General features: G+C 41.5%; 1 pseudogene; it reads right to left on the bottom strand.

Annotated features, from left to right (window-relative positions):
• Positions 1–585: 585 nt before the first annotated feature.
• LOC113920152 lies at positions 586–1,054 on the bottom strand (annotated as a pseudogene).
• Between the last annotated feature and the right edge of the window lie 17,644 nt (positions 1,055–18,698).

Genomic DNA, 18,698 nt, shown 5'->3' on the forward strand with positions numbered 1-18,698 from the left:
AAGACAAAGACCCAGCTTACACGTAGCTTTTAAATTTCAAGTGACAGAAACACAAATCACACGGTGATAACAACAACAGGAACAGCATGTAGCTGAGAAGTCCAGATACAGACCTGGCTTCTGACACAGTCAGTTGCACACATGCAAAGGATGTTAACCTTTCTGTGGCTCTCTCTCTGGCTCTTCACCTCTCTCCCTGCCCTGACTTCTCTCGGTTTTGTTTTTCTTCATATGGTTTTAGTTCTCAGGAAGTAATGCTGTGCTAAGCCATGTTGGTACCTGAGGCAAAAGGAAAAGTGTGCTCCCTTTTTATTCATATCGGTATACATTTTTAATGTCTAAATCTTTTTCCAGAATTAGATTTTTATTTTTATTTTTTTTGTTGTTTAGTTTTAATTTCATAATCATAAATTTAACTGCAATCCAGCTAGACTTGGAAGGGAATAAGGAAAATATGGAACCCATAGAACTGTAGGAAGAGTGCAAAGATTGTAGGATGTTTTAAGCAGAGGGGGGTAAAGGGATGGTCTCCTGAACCATAGAAGGAATGGTCTGGTAGTTAAGATAAAACACAAGTCAAATTTATTAGATTCGTCCACAGTCAGTAATAGTGATCTTCTTTCTGGTCGTGCCATTCCTGGACCCAAAGGTTTCCATGGCTTCCATAATATTCATGTCATCTTTCACTTTGCCAAAGACCACATGCTTGCCATCCAACCACTCAGTCTCAGCAGTGCAGATGAGAAACTGGGAACTTTCTGTGTTGGGTCCAGCATTTGCCATGGACAAGATGCCAGAACCCATGTGCTTCAGGACGAAATTCTCATCATCAAACTTTTCCCCATAGATGGACTTGCCACCAGTGCCATTATGGCATGTGAAGTCACCACCCTGGCACATAAATCCCAGAATAATCCTGCGAAAGCAGGAACTTTTAAAACCAAATCCTTTCTCCCCAGTGCTCAGAGCATGAAAGTTCTCTGCTGTCTTTGGAACTTTATCCCAAGGGCTCACTGTCCACGATGATGTTGAAGAACATGGTGGGGTTGACCATGGCTGGGAGGCGCAGGTGACTCTGGGATGGTGGCATTTGCAAGGTCCAGAATTAGATGTTTAAAATATTATTGGTGGGGTGCCTGGGTGGCTCCGTTGGTTAAGCAGATGCCTTCGACTCAGGTCATGATCCCAGGGCCCTGGGATCGAGCCCCGCGTTGGAGTCCCTGCTCAGCGGAAAGCCTGCTTCTCCCTCTCCTTCTGCCTGCTGCTGCTCTGCCTGCTTGTGTCTTTATCTCTCTGTCAAATAAACAAATAAAATCTTTAAAAAAATATTATTGATGAGTTTGCTTCCACTAAAGTTAAATTATAATAAATTAAATCTTCAGAGTAAATAAAATATTTATACTTAAAATATTATTGTGAGTTTTAATACACATGCTTTTCAATTTTTTCAAGATTTTTCCAACTACTCTAATATTTTGGGGAAAAAAACTAGCCATTAAAAAATATATAAAAATATCCTTCTAGGGGGCACGTTTTTCCTTTTACCTCAAGCTCCAATAGTGCTCAATATGATATTGTCTTCATTTAAAATTTTGGTATTTTGTCATAAGTTATTTTAATTAATTTTTATTTTTAAAATGTGAATTTAAATACAATCTATCTGTATTTCTGAGTCTTTTTGGCACATCCTCAAATTTTGCAAACTGGTGCAGCCACTGTGGAAAACAGTCTGGAAGTTCCTCAAAAACTTAAAAATAGAACTATCCTATGATCCAGTAATCCACTACTGGGTATTTACCCAGAAAATACAAAAACACTATTCAAAGGGATACATGCACCCCTATGTTCATTGCAGGATTATTTACAATAGCCAAATTATGGAAGCAGCCCAAGTGTCCATCGATAAATGAATGGATAAAGAAGATATGCAAAAAGAATGAAACTTGCCATTTGCAACAATATGGATGGAGTTAAGAGAGTATAATGCTAAGTGAAATAAGTCAGTCAGAGAAAGACAAATACCCTATGACTTCACTCACATATGGAATTTTAGAAACAAAACAAAGGAGCAAAGGGGGAAAAAAAAGAGACAGAAAGAGACAAACCAAGAAATAGACTCTTAATTATAGAGAACCAACAGGTGGTTACCAGAGGGGAGGTGGGTGGGGGGATGGGTGAAATAGGTGATGGGCATTATGAGTACAATTATCGTGATGAGCACTGAGTAATATATAAAATTGTTGAATTATATATTGTACACCTGAAATGAATAAAACCACTATATGCTAACTATTTGGGAATTAAAATAAAAAGATTAACACAATACAATACAATTAAATTAAATAAGTAGGTGCTCACTGCTCATGACCACTTCAACAGAATCAGCCACATCTCTCCGATGGCATGATCTGTTCAATGGTTGAACCTGCTGCGAGTTTGGCCACATGGTTAGCAGCCCAGTCCTCTGCTGATGGGGACTGTTGTACTACCTGTAAGACTCTTGCTCTTAGTCTCCTCCATACTATCCAGGCACCCACAACTTGAGTATATTTGGGAACTGGGGAGCTGGGATCTCTCCTCATCAGGATGGTAGCAGAAACTGTTCTCACTGAAGAGGTTATTCCAGCAAAAAGATTTCAACTTAGGGCTCCCTCCTTTTGAGATGTAGAATTCTCTACATGAAGGCCAGAATTGCTCAAATTGTCCCGTCCCCTCAAGACCTCACTGCCCATCTTCTTCCTGCCTTTGAACTCAGTATTTAGCCCAGGGCTCCGCAGAAAACTCTGCACTGGTTTCATTAACAGGGATAACAAGTGACACTTTGCATTAAGCTGGTCTCCCCAGTGGAAGTAAGTATCTCTTATCCATGGGATTGCTTCCTGGGCCACATATCCAGGGCCACCAGGCAGTTCAGTGCCCTAAGCACTCTCCTGGAGCACAGGGAGAAGACAATCAGTTACCTAGGGCTCTCCGTGACAAGTCCTGCTAGCCATCTTCTTTCTCAAAGGCAACTGCATTTCCTAGAAGCTACCATCTTTTGAGAACTCCATTTAGCTTTCTTGGACATATAGTGAGTGAGAATATTTTTTAAAATTAATTGTATTTTTATATCCTAGGAGCCAATAATCAAATTAAATTTAAGAAAATAATGCCATTTACAATAACATAGAAAAATATGAAATCCTTACAAATCCAGACAAAAGCTGGGTGAGACCAATACTCTAAAAACTAAACATTACTGAGACAAAGTAAAGACCTAAGTACATGGAGATGCGTAGCACACTTATGGATTGGAAGACTCATTGTTGAGGAGTCTGTTCTCATATCTATAGACCCAGTACTGTCCTTCTCAAAACTCCAACAGGTTTGTTTGCAGAAATTTAAAAGCTGATTCTAGGGCGCCTGGGTGGCTCAGTCGGTTAAGCGTCTGCCTTCAGCTCAGGTCATGGTCCAGTGTCCTGGGATCAAGTCCTGCATCGGGCTCCCTGCTCAGCGGGGAGTCTCCTTCTCCCTCTCCCCCTTCCCCCTGATTATGCTTTCTCTCTCTCTCAAATATATAAATAAAATCTAAAAAAAAAGAAATTTAAAAGCCCATTCTAAAATTCATATTGAAATACAAATGACCTCAAATGGCCAAAAGAACTTTGGAAAAGAGAACCAAGTCAGAGAACTCAAATTTTTTGACTGCGAGTTATTATAAAGCTGCTGTAATGGGGGCAGTGTGTGGTATTGGCTTCCTAATAGGCAAATTGATCAATGGAACAAAATGGAGAGTAAAAAAATAGACCTATATACATATGATCGATTGTTAATAAAAGTGCAAAGACAATTCAGTGGAAAAAAGATACTCTAACAAATGGTGCTGGGACAATTAGATATCCATATGCAAAAAACCAAATATGAATTTCCATGCATGCCTCACACTATATACAAAAGTTAACTTAAAATGGGTCATAGGCCAAAGTGTAAAATCTAAAATTATAAAATTTATAGAAGAAAACAGAGGTGGTAATCTTTGTGGCTTTGAGTTACAGATTCCTCAGATATACCACTAAAAGCATGATCTGTAAAGTGAAAAATAAGTTGGTCTTCGTAAAAATTAAAAACGTCTAGTCTTTGGAAGATACCATTAAGAGAATGAAAAGTCACACCTCTGTAGGAGAAAATATTTGCATTTGAAAAGCATATATCTGATAAAGGACCTATATTTATACACATATATGAATTATTATATATAATATATAACATGTTTATATATATAATACAATAACATGGATAACCTCAACATAATTATGCGAAGTAAAAGTAGCCAGATTAAAAACTGGCATATACTTTTGATTCTAATTATATAAATTTCTAAAAAATGAATACTAACGTACAGTATTGAAAGCAGAGCCATGGTTATCTGGGGCTAGGGGATGCGGTGGAGGGGAAGGAATGGAGGTCAGGAGGGAGGGATCAAAGTAGCATGAGGAAAACTTTGGAGGTGATGGGTATGTTCATGTCAAAAGTTATCATACTGTGCATTTTAAACATGTGCAGTTTAGGGGCGCATGGGTGGCTCAGTTGATTAAGCAGCCAACTCTTGATTTCAGCTCAGATCATGATCTCTGGGTTATGAGATTGAGCCCTGGGTTGGGCTCCACGCTCAGTAGGGAGTCTGCTTGAGGATTCTCTCTCTCTCTCTCTCTTCCCCCAACTCGTTCGCACTTTCTCGCTCTCTCTGAAGTAAATAAATAAATCTTAAAAAAAAAAAATAAGCATGGGGCGCCTGGGTGGCTCAGTCGGTTAAGTGTCTGCCTTTGGCTCAGATCATGATCTCAGGGTCCTGGGATCGAGTCCTGCATCTAGCTCCCTGCTCAATGGGGAGTCTACTTCTCCCTCTCCCTCTGCCCATCCCCCCATCCCCACATGCTCTCTCTTGTTTTCAAATAAATAAATAAAATCTTAAAAAAATTAAGCACGTGCAGCTGACTTTATGTCAGTTTAACTTCAACAAAACTGTTTAAAACAAAACACACATACAGCACCCATCTTAGGATATTATAAAACAGACTCCTCTCTGCTTTTCCAAGGTTTTGATATAACATACATACTATTAACACCCCAAAGTCCCTTGGATCATGACCTGAGCCGAAGGCAGCCGCTTGACCAACTGACCCACCCAGGTGTCCCTTCTGTTCATTTTTTAAACATTGCATTTTAAGAATGTATCAATTCACAACCACTTGAAAATTAGAAAAACAAAACAAAGTGTAAGACACAAAACTGGACCTTTACCACAGATAGTTTGAGGGACACTGACTTAATGGGGCCTGTTTATCTTTTCCATACATGTGTAAACTGAGCCACAGGAATGTTCAATGACTTGCCCAAAGGCTAACAAGTGGCTAGATCATAGGACCAGCAGATCATAGGACTGACAGATCCCTGGACCTGGGCCTTGTGTTATTCACTCCCCTCTTGCTATGGAATCCCTTGCCGTTAGCTCCATAATATATTGAGCTTCTTAGATCATTCAAATGTGTGAGTTGTTAAATTCTGGCTCACGGGGGGACCAACAGCGTGCCCTTACTCTGAATATTTCCCCAGATCACTGTGACAGATGACACCCCAGAAGCTGCGCAGCAACAGCGGGGTTCTAGCCCTGACTGGCTGGCGAGCAAGGTCTGGAGTTTCATTAGTACTCGATTCGCCTTGCTTAAGTAAACGTGCTTAGTTGGTTTTAATATATTAGGCTTTGCTATTCAGAACTAGATTAAACTGTCAATCATCTCTCCCATATTTCATATTGTTTCCTCTGGGCAGGTGCATGCGTGATGTTACACATGTCTCACCAATAAAACAGCCCTCTGGATTGAAATCTGTTCAGGACTTACAGCAAGATGTCAAATTAATTGTACCGAAATAATGAGTTAGCACCAAATGCTAATTAAATATTGATGAAAGTCATACTTTCAATTATCTTCATTATGGCCCCATGTTTTATGTAGGCATTAAATGCTTGCAGTACGGCTGTGTCTGGTAATTAGCTCTGCACTATTAAAAAAAAAAAAAAAGCTCGAGTTATTGCCCTCCATATTAAAAGCACTTAGAAACCACTTGGAAACTCTGAAAAGAGGCAGTACTTTTTTTCGAAAATGTTTGAAGTTCTATGAATTCTGTACTTCCTGTTCATGGTAATGGATACTTTTTAAATTTTTTTTTTAACTTGGGCAGATTAGAAGTCAGAAGGTCCTTCAGAGTCCCCACTGAACTCTGCTGAGCCATGGCTTTTTCCACTCTGGTTAACTTCTGGAAGCCTCTCCTTTTAACCACCTACCCTGCCTTTAACCCTTTTCCTGCCTGGAGGTACAACGGCTCCCTCTGGCAAATATGACCACTGCTCCCATTTATGGAGTCGTGATTCACCTGTTCCTCAGAGCACAGTCCTGGCACTGCAAGCATTAAAGTCACTGGGGTTACTATTTAACATGTAGACTCCCCGGCCCCCCACAGGTGACCCAACACAGGAGGAGGAGGCCAGGGATGTGGAGGGTACAGTTTGATAACTCATACATCCCAGCATTTTCCATCTTGGCTGCATAGTTGAATAGACCTGGGGTCTTTTAATAACGATTTCACCGATCTTACTAAGGGCCACGGTAAATATGTGTATGTGTGAACATACGCACGCACACAAACACATCTTACATGATTCTAATGTGTGGTTAGGGCGGGGAACCAGTATAATGGGTCCTTAAATAGTATGTATACTGTGCAGTCCTTTCTGCTTGGAAGGTTCTTCCCACCTCTATGCTTGAAGATTTCTCTTTCCATTCACTGTTAGTGATGCACTTTTTTTGGAAATGTGAACATACTCTGCACTGGTTGGTCGTTGCCTGTCTGTTTTCAGACCCACTCCTTTCAATATAAAACACCTTCAGGGGGAGAATCAGGTGCCACTGGGACATCTTATCACGGAGCCATGGAAGCAAGCCTTGGGCACTGGCAGGGAATCCTGACTCTACCATTTATTGGCTGTGTGACTTTACATAAGTTATTTAACTTCTCTGACCCTCAGTTTCCTGATCTGGGAAAGGGAGGTAATAAAATCCATTTCCTCGGTTGGCATGAACACCAAATGAGATACTGTACAAGCACATGAGCCCGGTGGTTGATCTCCAGCTAAGGTGTAACGCAAGGAGGCTGCTATCTGAACCACTTGACATGTGTGAAAGGGCCTGGAAGAGATTCACAGTAAATACTCCATAAATGTCATTTAAAAAAATTAATTGGATTCTACAGCTGTTCTATATTCATTCACTGAGTTGGGATAGAAATAGGGGGAAGAAAGGAGCATTAGAGAGAGCTGGTTCTGTCGATGAAGGCTTCTGCTTCTCGCACAGCTAAAACACTCTGTCCTGTAGAACATGGCTCTTGTCACTCCCCAGCTCACAGTCCTCCAGTAGCTTCCGTGTGAAAACCAAAGTCCTCACCCTGTATGGTCCAGCTCTGGCCACTTGTTTAGCATCAACTCCACCAGGCTCCCCTCCGCTCACTGGTTTCAAGCCACACAGGTCTTTGTGCTGCTCCTAGAACAAGCCAAGCAAAGGCCTCTCAGGGTCTTTATGATTTCCGGTCCCTTCTACCTGGACCCCTCTTCGCCGTCATTGCATTTATGGCTGGCTTCCTCTTTTCACTCCAGTCTGCACGTAACTGTCACTGCCCCAGAGAGGCTCCCTTGGCCATCTCTCCTCTTCACCCTGCCCTATTCAGCACTCATGTATCTAGAAGACTGCTCAGCAGGGATGGAATGAATTAATGACTGAAGGCTAGAGACGAGAAGGGAAAGTGAAGTACACATCCTGAGCATCTGCAGGCTTTATAATCATTCTTCAGGATAGTCATGTTCTCACCATTGCTCACATGGGCTAAAGACTTACAGGCGAGAAGTGGCTGCCACTGCAAAGTCACAATGTCCAAAGTCATAGTTATGATCTTTCCCCTCAGCCTGCCCTGCTTCCAGGGGATCTTATCTCAGTGAATGGCGGCAGCATCTTCCCCATTGCCTAAATTAGAAAGCCAGGAGTCTAAAAACAAAGAAAAAATAAAACCAAAAATAAAATTAAATAAAAAACAAAAACCCAAACCAGGAGTCTTGCTGGGGGCACTCCCCTCCCTCACTGCCTATGTCCAATCCATCAGGAGACTTAGTGACTTGCTTCCAAATATCTCTCAAGTCCATCTGCTTCTCACCATCTTTAATAACACTTTAGTCCAAGAAATCATTACTTTTTTCTTAGATCTTTTAGTGTTTTCTCCCTGGTTGACCCTCTTTCCCAGGCTTGTTCTCCAACACCCCATCCTCTTCACAGAGACCTGAGCAATCATTACAAAATGCAGAACTGATTATGTCCTTCCCTTGCTTAAATATTTCAATGATTTCCCATTGTTCTTAGCACCCCACTGAAGTCCTAAGTTTGGCTGGCAGTTTGGGTACCATTTTGCCCTTGCTTCCTTTCCATTGGTTTCCACTCTGCTCGCTGTGTACTGGCAACTCTGGCCTTGGGCCATGTTTCTAAATAATCCAGGCATCTTCCTAGCTCAACCTGCATACTCCTATCACCCTCCTGCCTTGTCACCTGGTTTTGAATAGTTAAGCTCTCATCCTTTAGAAACCTAAAGCCCAGTTATATTTCAGAAACATTTTCTGATCCCACAGGCTATGGACCGAAGTGAACCCTTCACAGAGCAAGTGGTTTCTTCATCAGGGAGTTTACTATGGTTGCAACCAAGAGCTTGTGAACTTATGCCTGTCTTTCCTACTAGATTATAAACTCCTAGAGGCATACCACACATTTATCTTGTGGGTGTTATTCCATCACTTAGTATAGAGTTGTGCATAGAAAGCACTCAATAAATATTGTTGAATTAATTAATATGACCTCACTTTGAGTGGTGGACCTGCTGCGGTTAGAACTTAGCTTTGAACCTAAGGCTGTCCAACTCTTAACTACACTAATGTTCTTTCAACCAAGGGGCCAGAGAGAAGTGGGGGAGTGGAAAGTCTGCCTGGAAGCTAGGGCTGGGAAGCATCTACCGCAGGGGCCCGTCTCGGCCCAGGTGTTTGGAGGCTGCTTACCGTGTTCTTCTTCGTCCCGTCAGGCTCCCAGACTGCTTAGAGTCTCACTTTTAGAGTTTACTTTTGCTTTTTCACTCTGCTCAACTTTTAAAGCCATGACAGAATATCTAACCTTTCAGGAAGCACACTGCCTCATTTGGAGCTGGTAAGATAAGGGAAGCGAAAGCTTAATTGTTGGAGAGTGACGAGGTAGATGCTCCTGTGTATCTGAAAATGAGATGTGCAAGCCAAAATTGGATTTGCGGGGATAAGGACCCGCAAGTAGCAGCTGAAACAGGGCCACGCTGCTAAAGAGCAGCTAAAATCCGCTCGTTCACTCATTCATTCATTCAGTCACTCCTTCAGGTAGTGATAGAGCTCCTATTACGTATGAGGCATGGATCTAGCAATGAAATATACAGCAATGGAAAAAAAGAGAAAAAAAAACGGCTGGCACTGTCCTCACGGATCTTATATTGTAGTGTGAGAAAGACAATAACACATAAAAATTAAATATCTTACAATATTAGGTGATGGTAAGCACTTTGAGGAAAATTAGTGTAAGGTAAGGAGATAATAGAGAGGGGAATGGGGCTAGGGTTAGTTTATATTGATTTATTTATTTAGGTTAGTTTAGATGAGTAGTCGGAGAAGGCCTCTTGGAGGAGGTGACATTTAAGCAAAGATCTAATGAAATAGGTCACATGAATACAGAAAGAATTTTCCAAGCAGAGGAGGTAGGTGATATAGGAAGAAGTTTGGCTCACACTTTAGTTAGGGGAGGATAAATGTTTTAACAAATGTTGGAGGCGGTCACAGAGAGTATACGAACACTAGATAACCTTGGAACTGGACCCCACCAGTCAGAGACTCCTCACTCCCTTCCCTATCCTTGAAATGTGTGTTCTGCTTGCCCTCTCCAGTCCTGGAAACTGTCCAGGGACACAGCCTCAAGACAACGATGTGGTGCTGAGACTATCTGGATGGTATACATGACTGAACCCAGTTAGGACTGCTATGTTAACCTCTGAGATTTGACAAATGGATGCAGAGACCTACTTGTCATGTGGCCACCCAAGACAAACCTCGTAAATAAGTTCCCTGCTTATTCAACCTGCCACCTACCTATCTGGAGTGGCCTGCCTCTCTCTTTGGTCTCTTCTTGCCCTACACATGGGTTGATTTTAGATTATAGTGGGGAAGTTCCTGAAGAGATTAGGACTTATACCAATACCACCTGTGCCCATCATGGAAACTCAGTGGTTTCACACAAAAGATGCTTATTTCTTGCTCATTGCAGAGGCCAGTGTGGATCTAGGAGATGTGCTTCCTCATATTGCTTCCGGGACCCAGGACCCTTCCCCTGGTGGCTCTACCACCCTCTAGGATCCTGAGTCTTCTGTATCCCATTGGCAGGTGAAGGAAATGGGTTATATGGGAGGTTTCTACTGGCCAAGTCTGAAAACGGCACGTATCTCTCATTTTCTTGTTTCATCAGCAGGAACCCAGTCACAAGCCACTTCTACCGGCACAGGAGGCTGGGAAATACAACTTAGCTGCGTGTTTGGGAAGAAGAAGATCCAGGTTTGGGAAGCAGCTAGCTCATCTCGTTCCAGCATCCATAAAGGACATAGAGGAGCCAGAGTGACCGCTGCTGAGGGAAGATGATATTTGAGAGGTGGGCACGTGCTAGGGCAGGTATGGCTTCAAGTCATAGAATGGACTTTGTGTTATTTTCCGGAGTATGTTGGCATGATACTGAAGGATTTTAAACAAGGGAGTGATATGCTTGGATTTCAATTTTCAAAAAGAACCTGAAAGCTCTTTGGAGACCATAAAGTAGGGACAAGAAAGGCTATGATAATAATTCATGGGAGAGGGGCTGAGAGCAGGGACTAAGTCATGGCTGTGGTGAAGTGCTAAAAATGGTCTGCCTGAACAATTTTGAAGGAAAAGCAAATAGGAGTTACAGTTAAATTGAATGTGGAGCCTGACAGAAAGAGAGGAATCAATGAAGTTTGCTCAATGTTTTGTCTGAGAAACTAGGTAAATCATTGTGTCCTTTACTGAGATGGCAGAGACTGGAGAAGGAGGACAGAAATGGAGACTTCTCTTCCAGACGTTGTGTTTGTAACGCCTGTTCAACAGCCAAATGAAGCTATCAAGCAGGCAATTGCAGATGGGAAGCTCATGGTGGGAGGAAAGGGGGGATAGGGGCTGGAGATATAAAATTTGGGGTTATCAGGGGGTTGGTATATGAAACCATTAGGAGGTCCCTAATGTCAGTAAAGAAGAAAGAATTTTGAGGACCAAGCTCGGGTGCATTTCAATATCTAAAGCTCAAGTCACAGACTCATGGACTCAGAAATAAAAAAGCTCTGAGTAGTTAATAGGTCAAACCTCTCATTTTTTCAGGGAAGAGACTAAGCTTGAATGATTCCATTGCTTACCTAAGATCACATCATTTGTGTTCACGGAATTCGGCTATAATCCAGATGCTAACGGCGACTTACTCACTGCTTCCTCATCTATCTCATAACCAAAATATTAATTCCTGTGGTGAAAGACAAGAGAGGGGACTCAGTGAGATGCTAGAAAAAAGGATGGAAATAAAATGTGCTGGAGAATATACTTGCCCCGACCCCATCCTGCTCTTCATTGTTCTAATCATTGCAGAACACATTTTATGTAAAGGATAAAATATTAGGTCACTTTCATATTATTTCAACTCTGAAAAGACTGAGAGAGTACTGAACAGTAACCAATCCTGAAACACATTTCAGATGAAAGGGGGGAAAATATGATGAGCTATTGGAAGAAAAAAAAAGGAGGGGGGGAAACTGCATCCATTGTCCTTATACCAGAAAGCAGAAGTTAATCAGTTTTGCCTTTTTTTCTGAGAGCTCTGGATTTGGGCTGTGGTTGGGGATTTGGGATGAAGGAAGGTAAGGCAGGCCAGACACGTGATGGAAGTGGTGCGGAAGCCCAAAGAAGTAGCATAGGTCTCAAGGGGCCAGCCGCATTTAACCATACTGGGAAGGAGTCAGATTGGGGGACTGAAAAATAATACAGAGGATAGTGGAAGCATAGATGGTCTGAGAAGACGACATCCAGAATGATAAGGAAACTACATGTAGTGAAGAGAGAGACGAACCTTGCCAAGGCAGAGAGGAAGAATAACCCCATCTATCTGCTGTCCCTTTACCATAGTGGTTGAACCTTGCAATGTTGAATGGTGATTTTCTGACTCCATCATCCCTTCTAGATTTACTAATTGGCAATCTACTGTAAGGTGAAACTTCCCCTCTTCCTTTATTTATTCATTTCTATCGGCATGTACTCATGGCCTCCTATTTTACTCAAGGGGTTGCAGCATGTTACAATGATTTTTATTTTCATATTCAAATTGTCCCGGGCTATACCAATGGGAGCCCCTTTAAACTGATTTGTGTGGCCCTTTGATGTCTCCATCATTCTTGAGTGTTTCATTACTTTCTGGCACACAAAGTTTTAGTCTTACTTTGTATTTTTCTTGTCCTAGTCCTGGAGAGAGCCATTTCTTCAAGAAGCCCTGGTTCCTTTTAATGGAGAATGGTATTAAGAAATCTAGATCTAACCTTCAGAATGTTCTTGCTCCTAGAGCCTCTCATAGGGCAGCACTAGGAAATCTCTCTATATATGTAGACATATACAACTGCATCTCTTTATCTCTTTGTCCAGCTATCTATTTATCTATCTGGTACAAGGCGGTTCAATTTAGCACTATAACATTTGTTAGCATTCCCCTCTCCTTAAGTGTAACTTCCTTAGCTGGCAATAAAATACCTGGCTTCCATTATTCTCAATGTGTGTATTTATATGCTCAAGCTCCTGACCATACCAGGTGAAAATTTGACCCTAGACACATTGCCCCTCCTATCATACCTCAAGCCCCACTGAGCACACTACCCCAAAGCTTGGACTCAAAGAAAGGGAAGAAGGAAGTCCCCTGTGTCTTCAGGAAAGGAGTCAATGAAGGCGTTTCTCAGATTTGTTGTCAGCTTTACTGACACATATCTACTATATGTTGTCAGTTGCCCTACTTACCCTCTGTGGTTCCTCCTCTATTACCCACTTTCATTGCCTGCAGACCCACTTGCCAAGGCCTCACTGTTACAACTGCCACAGGGTGCATAAGAGCTTGCCTGTCAGGAGCCAGTGTCACTCAGTGAGCCCCCTGCAGCCATGGGGCACCGTACCCACCTGCACTTCTCTGCCTTGGTTCATCACTCAGCCCCAAGGCCACTCAGCTTAAGCTCCGAGGTGCAGGGTTCCATCAGCTTCTGGCTCTCACCAATGCCCTGATGACTTTTCAATGTTCTCATTAAACACCGAACGCTAACAAAGACAGTTCTGTCTGTTCTTGCCTTTACATTTTTGTCATAGAGACTCAAGTGTAGCTTATTGGCCGAATGGGGAATGATGTCCTGCTGCTGGTTTTCTAACTCTCCCCCCAGGTTCCCCCATCCACTCCCCACTCTTAATAGCATTCAAATTCTCCTGTCTTTTCTGAGTAAGAAAATATGTGCCAAGTATATTGATGAATGTGAACAAGTCCTGGGAGAAAGAGGTTGGAGACACATTTGGTCTAGAGCTCGGCCAATCCCCAGTTAGGTCCCCATCTCCTTGATCTGATGATCTCTTCTACTTTTCATACTCAAAGGACAGGCTAACAACAGCTCCTAGAGAATGGACTGGCTAGCTTCTTATAACTGGCTGGGTTCTGTGGAACTCTCAAGAGAAACATTGCTCTCCGGAGCTGTGCCAGCCATACATGACTCACACACTAGAACCAGGCTGAATGGAACAGCAGAGGTGTAGGGACTGATGGATCAGCCTTGGATCATACTATGATGGTGGTCAGCTTCCATATTTTTTTCCACTTAAAGCATAGCTCTGCATATGTCCTACATTTCAGACAGTGCTAAGTAGTGAGGTTATAGAGTTGTATATTTACTCTACCACTGTTAATAAATCATCCTTTTCCTCAATAATAATTCACTGCCTAGTAGAGGAGACAAACAAATGAACAAATGATTGCAATGCATTATACCTGGTGAGGTGCCAGGAGTATGACAGAAATGTAGAACAAATAGGAGCTGGCAGAGACGGGTGAGGAATCGCTTTCAAGGCGAGGTCATGAACATTAGGAGGACAGCGGAGTTAGTATAAAATAGAAATAGATAGAATACGTGCCCTATAATGGAATACAAAGAGTATATAATAGAAATAAATAGAAAAATAGGAATAGAAATAGAAAATAAAGGTGACAGAGAACTTGACACCTGGAGGCAAGGGTGTTAATTAGCAAGAATGTGAAGAAACAGCACAGTCATACGCTAAGGGTCTGTTGTACAGTATAAATTGGTACACTCTTCCTGGAGGGCAAGTCATATTTCAGCAGTCTTGGCCTGTGACCCAACCAATTCTACCATTATGAATATATCCTAGGAAAATAATCAGAGGGGTAGAAAAATATGCACAAAGATGTTTATCTCATTATTATTTTTAATAGCTATTTATAATAGATAAATAAAATGCATAAAGTGAAGAGAGATGTTGGGATATTTCTTTCTCTGTTTCCTTCTGCTCCAGACTAAGACTCTGGTGTGTCTTCATCCCTTTATGGTTCCAGCTCTTATTTAAAACATCTCTTCTTCTGTAGTAGTTCCAACTCACAGGGTTTGTGTAACACAATGTTCCCTTTCCTTCCTCTTCGGGCCTGAGAATAGTAGAGATTTCCCACTGATGCCTTCCCTGGGCGCCTCAATATCCCTTGGTAGCTCCTCTCCTCTTGCAACACCTCCAAAAATAGGCCTTCTATTAAATTTTCTTCAAAATACCTCTTCAGGGTATCTTCCGTTTCCTGCTGGAATACTAATAGATACATCACCTAAGCTTTTAAAGAACCATTTTGAAAGGTAAACTTTTAATAACTCTAAGATTATTGTCCAAAATGGATGGACCCAAAAGGTAGTCCCTCTTATTCTCAATTGAATATGACACAAGTAAGTGAGCCTACCAGGGGTCGGGAGCTTTTCTAAGTGATAGGGAAGAACAATGAACAAGAACAATGAAGAAAAGATCTGTGGTCCAAACAAGTTGACAGTCTAGTCACAAGGACAGTACTTTGCTTATACAAATTATTTATCCTTTCTTTATCATTGCATCCATATTGTACCCTGGCCAGATATCATGTAACTAAGGTTGCCTCTCAAGACAACATCTATTAACAAACACATGGTCTCTAGACACAGCTGTTGTGCTATAGACTGTGTTGTATTCATTACCACCTCATAGAAAATCAAGTAAAAATAATATTTGATGATTTGCAGTTTCATAGACCTGTCCTTGGACTAAGGTGCTAATATTCAGCATGGGATCTTCTATGTTGATATTCAGACAGGATCTATATATGAATCAGTTGGGAAGGTTTGGGGATGAAAGAGTTAAAAATTTTCAGTGGGGGTAACACCAGTATGTGTTTTGAAATGTTTTATCCTTCACTTGTTTATTACACACATATTATTTGTGAGTTAATTGCATTTTGTCTGTTTTCTCCTCACCTCTCACTGCCATGAAGAGAAAGGTGACCATGACTTTTTTTTTTTTTTTAAGATTTCTTTATTTGAGAGAGTGAGAGAGAGAGCAGGAGGAGGGGGAGAGGGAAAGGGAGAGAGAGAATCTCAAGCAGTGTCCACACCCAGCATGGATCTTGACACAGGGCTCCATTTCACAACCCTGAAATCATGACCTAAGCCCAAATCAAGAGCAGGACGATCAACCAACCGAGCCACCTAGGCGTCCTAAGGTGACTATTCTTTCATTTGCAGCTGATAGGATTTTATTATAATGAGTTAGAAAAGACCTGAGGAAACAACTCTTTCTTGATTTTTGCCAGAGAGAAGGCTACGGTTTATTTCTTAACTAAAGTTTTCATTTTTGGTATATGTCCTCCATGAGTAAAAATGTTTTACTGTGATATATTGAAAAATGATAGCATTAAACTGGAACCGTAGGGCCAAAACATATGGAACCTTGGGGCCAAAGCAAATGGAACTCTGCATGTTTAGGATGAGAGATATATGAAAGTCTTGGGGTTTGTGTTGATAGTAAACCCACATGATTTGTGGGTTTGTGTTGATAGTAAACCTACATGATTACTAAGAAAATTGGTGTGATCTTGGGTGACATTAACTCAAGAAGATCATTGAAGATGACTGCTACAGGGTAACTTTTAAAGGAGAAGCACAAATACATTGTACTGCATTTGCGGAGAGGCATGGGAATGGATGAGGGGGCCCGAGAGCATGTAACATGGGAAACGTGTTTTGGCTGCTCCTTCCCTCAGTTTGGTTCTCCGCAAAGTTTCTCCTTGCCTGCAGCGGGGAGTGTTTGGACTCTGTCCACCACCCTATGGCAAGTTTTAACTAGGTGTGTTTGGTCTGCTTGTTAAAAGAACTTAGACCCTATTTCCCCTAGAGCTGAAGTTTTGCAGCTCTCTATGATCAGTAGACTTGGTGTGTGCCAGGGGTTTGTGCTGGTCTCCTGGGGGAGGGGTCTGCTGCGCAGATTTTAGGTGGCCCTGCCCTAGTGGAGATAAACCCGCAGGGTGCAGGGGGGTCATGGCTTAGTGTAAGTGGCTCCAGCCTCCACTTGGGGGGTGCCCTGTTGCTCATTGAAGTGGGTCAGGGGGGAACATATGAAGGACAAGCAAAAAAGACAAGTAAGAGAGGGCAAATAAGAGAGAGGTTTTTGAGTTTTGTAAAGGTGGTCATGTTGATGAGTCTGCAGATGCGTAGTGCAGAAAGCAAGCACCATGACTACTGGGTGAGGGATGAAGATAGGCAGAGAGGGGGAAAAAAGATGCTTTATTGCAAATTACTTTATTTCCCTTGGCATACATTTTGAAAATAGTTCATTTTGTAGACTACATCAAAAAATAGCATTGCCAAAAGGTGGACAGTTGGTTCTTTATTGACAGTTTGTTTGGGGAAGTTTAGCTGTCTGATTTCCTCTGCTTTAGAATGAATGACTTTCAGGTTCAAACTATTGCAACCATGCTTGTGGAATAAAATGTTGAGGATACCAAAGCTCACCATTTTATGTGCTAAAAAGAATTAAAAATAGCCCTTGTAAATTACTGTTCACCTGCCTTTGATGAACTTTCCCCAACAGGATGTTCTTTCATATCACCATTTTAGATGCTTACACAAAATCCTATTGCATAGATGTGCCTCATTTTTCTTAACCAGTGTCCTATCTGAGAATCTCCGTTGTTTTAGTATTTCATATTAGTAATGGTGCTCCAGTGAATACCCTTGTTGCTCAATCTTTGCTCTTATCTATGACTTGCTCTTAAGCAGTCCACCAGCAGGGTCAAAGAATAAGCAAAACCATAAAGGCTTTGAAGATATTGCCAAATTGCCTTCAAGAAAGGCAGACTATGCATACTTTTCTTTCCTGTATACCGTTTAACTTGAATATCAAAATCTTTTTAAATTTCCAATTTGTTATGTGAAAAAAAATAACTTAGTTTGTATTAATTTGATTAATGATGAGAAAGAAAACTGTTTTCACATATTTATTAGTCATTTTTCTTTCTAACATTCCTCCTGCCATCCCTCTTGAACTAAGCTTTTTTCTCCTTCTTCCAACCATCCCTTCCTTCCCTCCTATACTTTCCTGGCCCCTGTTGGCAAGATTACATCATCATGCTTCCATAATAGCCCAATCACTTACCTCCAGATTTATATTACATGAGAAAAATAAAACTTCTATTTCCTTAAGCCATTAAAAGTTGGGTTGTGTATTAGGTGCAGCTGAAAATATTCTCTGTCCATATTTAATTGTGAAGACCATAATTTGGTTATTGATCTAGAAGAGGTCTTTAGACTTAAAGTGTATGAATGCCTATTTAATAAGTATTGTTAATCAATTTTACTGTAATAGAGCTATAATGGGACAGATGGTAACTATGCTTGCAGTGAACATAGCATGATGTATAAACTTTTCAGGAGTGTTTTTTATTGTTGTGTTAATCACCATACATTACATCATTAGTTTTTGATGTAGTGTTCCATAATTCATTGTGCATAACACCCAGTACTCCACACAGAACGTGCCCTCTTTAATACCCATCACGAGGCTAACACATCTGTCCACCCCCCTCCCCTCTAGAACCCTCAGTTTGTTTTTCAGAGTCCATCGTCTCTCATGGTTCGTCTCCCCCTCCGATTTACTCCCCTTCATTCTTCCCCTCCTACTATCTTCTTCTTCTTCTTTTTTTCTTAACATATATTGCATTATTTGTTTCAGAGGTACAGATCTGTGATTCACCAGTCTTGCACAATTCACAGCGCTCACCATAGCACATACCCTCCCCAATGTCTATCACCCCGCCACCCCATCCCTCCCACCTCCCCACCACTCCAGCAACCCTCAGTTTGTTTCCTGAGATTAAGAATTCCTCATATCACTGAGGTCATATGATACATGCCTTTCTCTGATTGACTTATTTCACTCAGCATAACACCCTCCAGTTCCAACCAGGTCG

Source organism: Zalophus californianus, chromosome 3 (assembly GCF_009762305.2).
Source record: "Zalophus californianus isolate mZalCal1 chromosome 3, mZalCal1.pri.v2, whole genome shotgun sequence".
Taxonomy (NCBI): Eukaryota; Metazoa; Chordata; class Mammalia; order Carnivora; family Otariidae; genus Zalophus; species Zalophus californianus.